The sequence below is a fragment of the Pristiophorus japonicus genome, chromosome 17, assembly GCF_044704955.1.
Source record: "Pristiophorus japonicus isolate sPriJap1 chromosome 17, sPriJap1.hap1, whole genome shotgun sequence".
Taxonomy (NCBI): domain Eukaryota; kingdom Metazoa; phylum Chordata; class Chondrichthyes; family Pristiophoridae; genus Pristiophorus; species Pristiophorus japonicus.
In genome coordinates this window covers 57,735,278-57,739,934 of record NC_091993.1, presented here as the reverse complement: position 1 = coordinate 57,739,934, position 4,657 = coordinate 57,735,278, and positions in this window count along the sequence as shown.

Sequence of the window (4,657 nt, the reverse complement as noted above, 5' to 3'; positions counted from 1 at the left end):
GCATGTCACTGAGGATCGCAGTTTGTTAAACAGTCTCACATCTACACCAGAGACTTGAGCACATAAATCCAGGCTGACACTCCAACACAGTGCTGAGGGAGTGCTGGGCTGTCGGAGGTGTCATCTTTCGGATGAGACGTTAAACCAAGCCAGCTCTCTCAGGTGGGTGTAAAAGATCCCATGGCACTATTTCAAAGAAGAGCAGGTGAATTATCCCTGGTGACCTGGCCAATATTTATCCCTCAAATGTAACCAAAACAGATTATCTGGTCATTATCATATTGCTGTTTGTGGGAGCTTGCTGTGTACAAATTGGCTGCCGCTTTTCCCACATTACAACAGTGACCGCATTTCAAAAGTACTTAATTGGCTGTAAAGCGCTTTGGGATATCCTCATGTCATGAAAGGCACTATATAAATGCAAGTCCTTCTTCCTTTCTTTCTTTACGCAATAACCCACATTGCCCATGCATCATGTATCAATATATATCCATGTGCAGAATAATGAACTAAGAGAGTCTCTATGATCAGGTTCCAGAATGGGTCCTGATGGCGAGTGACTGGTAAAGCCTCACGGGGAAAGTTCTAGAAAGGTTACACATCATCAGTAAAGGAGAGAGCCTCCAGACCAAGTCCGTGAATGGATCTTTCATTGCAAGTAAGTGCCACATTTGCCCACATCGCTGCAGTAAAACACTCCAAAAAGAACTTAACTGGCTGAGAATCACTTTGGAATGTTAAAGGTACTATCTAAATGCAAGTTATTTATTTAATATATCATGGACACTACCCAGCCCTGTAACCCCCTCCCACATCCCTGAACCCCCTCCCACAGCCCTGTAACCCCCCCCCACAGCCCTGTAACCCCCTCCCACAGCCCTGTAACCCCCTCCCACAGCCCTGTAACCCCCTCCCACAGCCCTGTAACTCCCTCCCACAGCCCTGTAACCCCCTCCCACGGCCCTGTATCCCCCGCCCACAGCCATGTAACCCCCTCCCACGGCCCTGTAACCCCCTCCCACAGCCCTGTAACCCCCTCCCACAGCCCTGTAACCCCGTCCCACAGCTCTGTAACCCCCTCCCACAGCTCTCTAACCCCCTCCCACAGCCCTGTAACCCCCTTCCATGGCCCTGTAACCCCCTCCCACAGCCCTGTAACCTCCTCCCACAGCCCTGTAACCCCCTCCCACAGCCCTGTAACCCCCTTCCACGGCCCTGTAACCCCCTCCCACGGCCCTGTAACCCCCTCCCACAGCGCATTTAACCCCCTCCCAGAGTCCATGGACACTCCCCCCCTATCACAGACCCTACCCACCCATTGAATCTCCCCATGGCAAAGTTCTCCATTTAAAAGAACAAGTTTACAATCTCATTACACATGCGCACAAGGGGCGTCCTTGTCTGTGGGCAGGTAAGCGATACTACACAGCGAGTTGTGTGTAGGAACTGTCGACTTTGAGTTCCTTTACTATTTTTTATTCTGGATTTATTTTTGGTTGCTATGTCTCAGCCTCTTGTAGGTGACCCTTTGAGTCCTGTTTACTGGTCAGAGTGTTGTCCTGGTTCAGATATACAGGTAGCAAGCCCAGGTTGTTTCAGGTCCTGGTTCCATCCTGTGCCCTATGGACTCCTCCTTGTTTATAGAAGGTGGTGGACTATCACTACAGCCTTTGACTGGCAACAAATCTGTTAAATGATAATAGAGTGCACAAATAGTAGCGATAGCATCATCTTTTACAGCAGTTGTTAGGTCCAATGAGATCCTTGGTGTGCTAGAAATAATGAATAGTCCATCATTGCTGTGCTAAAGTATGAGACGAGGTTTTTCCCTTTCTCACTGTCTGTGGAAGCCTGTCCCGCTTCATGGCCCCCCTGGTTTGGATAAGACAGACCTTCAATAAAGTGACAGGGATGAAGCTAATTTAAATAACTATATTAAATTCAGACAGCTGCCAGTCAAACACAAACTTGCACAAGACCCCCTGGATGTTTGTATTTGAATTGAATTGAAGTGTTGGGCCCCTTCACCGGCCATCAGGCCCTGACTAATTGTACCGCGATTGTCTGAGGTCACGCTGGGATATGGGCAGATTAACCAATGACGGACACTTTGCTCCATCCAGCCTGTCCCACACAATTGCGATACCTTGTGTATCCCAATAGATACACTCCCCGCTCCACCCGAAACCCTGCCACATCCTGGGAGCGGAGAAAAAACAGATAATAATCCCAGGCAAATTTGGGAGGGGGTGGGGGTGGAAATCTGGGAATTTTCTCTCTAACTCCGTCAGGCGAACGGAACCAGTCCAGGAGACCACTCCGATAATTCTATGCTGTACCTACCTTTTGTATCTGTGAGTGAAGCTGATGTTTAATCCATCGTGTACCTGGGCAGATTTAAACAAGCCAAGATAAAGTGGCTTCTTAACAGGAGAACTAGCCGGGCCTGACCGGGCCCTGAGCTGTGTGAGCGTGAAGGGACGCTGGGCCAGCTCTTCAGTGACGGCCTATAGAAAACGTGGATGGGTAACTGGGGGACTACAGGCGTACCTGAACCTATAGGCATGTGTGCTATTGGGCCCAGGAGCGCCTGCAGTACAAACCCGTGCACAATATAGAATCTATACATACCACAATACCAAGGTCTTCATTCAACTCATCTGAAACATGAGCTGAACAGTGAAGGAGAGCCGCGTGTGCCGGCGGTGGAGCAGGGATGTAGACAGAGGCTCGCAGGACCAACACACACCCAACATGCTGCCTTATTCCCAGGGATCAGCATTGGTTTGGGACTGTTCAATTCACCACTAGTGGCATCTGAACACAGATTGCATCAGATTCCTGAAAGTGGATCCATCGAATTCCTGAACACGGGCTGTCCACAAATGAACTCACACTGTCTAACATGTTCTGTACTGGAGTTTGGAATCTCAGGCATGTCTCGCTCTTTTCTATTCCAGCTAAGAGCCTCGTGGATCATTTATGACAGCCCTTGGCTCTTGCCTGCTATGTGGCCTCCTTATACACAATGTAAATTATATCGATACTGAAGTACTGGGTAGATGAGTGAGGAACAGAGAATGCATTGTGCAGTATCACCTTGGTATCAGTGAGCAGCTGGGTATCACTGCACATAACAATACACATCATGCAATCGCAGTTTGGACGTATAGCTTTCAGACTGAACCCCGTATGTCCAAATCTGAGTGAGTGCTACTAGTAGGTCCCTGCAGAGATGCTCTCCCACCCTTCCCAGCAGGGTGTAGTGAAGAGCTTCTGATTTCTGTTGTGTTTCAGACCCAGGGCTATAATCATGTTCTCTGTCCCCTCCCCGGATTTAGAAACATGGAAACATAGAAATTTACAGCGCAGAAGGAGGCCATTTCGGCCCATCGTGTCCGCGCCGACCGACAAAGAGTTGCACGGCCTTTGGTCAGCAGCCCTAAAGGTTACATATAAACCTATGAACAATGACAGAAAGGCAAAGAGCACCCAGCCCATCCAGTACGCCTCACACAACTGCGACACCCCTTATACTGAAACATTCTACACTCCACGCCAACCAGAGTGACCCCCTGGGAGAGGCAAAAACCAGATAAAAACCCAGGCCAATTTAGGGAGAAAGAATCTAGGAAAGTTCCTCTCCAACCCATCCAGGTGATCGAAACTAGTCCAGGAGATCACCCTGGCCGTATTCTATTCCCTGCAGTATTTACCATTAAATCTGCTCCGACCAATAAAAGGTCATCCAGTCTAATCCCAATTACCAGCTCTTTCACCCTGCAGATTATGGCGCTTTAAGTGCCCATCCAACCATTTCTTCACTCCAATGGCTGTTGCCGGGTCTCACGGACGCTAACGTTCCTCAACGACCTCTCCCAAGTCATCGCTCTCATGCCTGAGCCCATCAACGGGCAATTTGACTATGGCAGGCATCACAGCCTAGCAGCACTGATGCTAATTGCAGTACGCCCCGCTCCTGCCTTCACAGGGTGGGGACTGGACCAGGGCTGTGCTTGGCCTGTGTGGCTGAGCAAAGCTACAGAGATCTCGAACTGCAGGCTAGACTTTCAGGGTGGCCTCCAGTCCGTCACTGGCACATGCCAGTCAGAAAAACTCAACAGTCCCCACAGATTACAGAATACACAATCCACGCCTGCATCTAAAGCAGACACAGTATCTGAGAGTCCAATCAGGCTGGCGACACATTACTTCGTTCTGTGTGTTAAATGCTGTAGACTTTTATTTTCTGTCCAATAAAAATTCAAACGACCCCTGGCTTGCTGCGGATGTACATTGCATCGATTTCACAAAGCGGACAGAATTCTAAATAAATACAAGTAGAAAATGACAGTACAAGTTCCTTCATCGTAACTCTAAAACCACCGTGAGAGAGATTTCCACTGGTCCTGCTGGCTTGCGGCTTTGTAAAGGTCCCCTCGGCCTGATGCCTGATCCTCCTGGTGAAGTGACAGCAACGCTTGGAAAGGAACAGTTTTCTGATTTTACCGAGAGACATCGATGGCATTGTTTGCAATGCCGCAAAGGGGGCGTGTGGGGGGTATGGGGGGGGGTGCGTGGAGGGGGTGAAGGGGTGGGTTGGGGGTTGGGGGCTGTGGGTGTGGGGGGGGGGGTGGTGGGGGGTGGAGGATGGGGG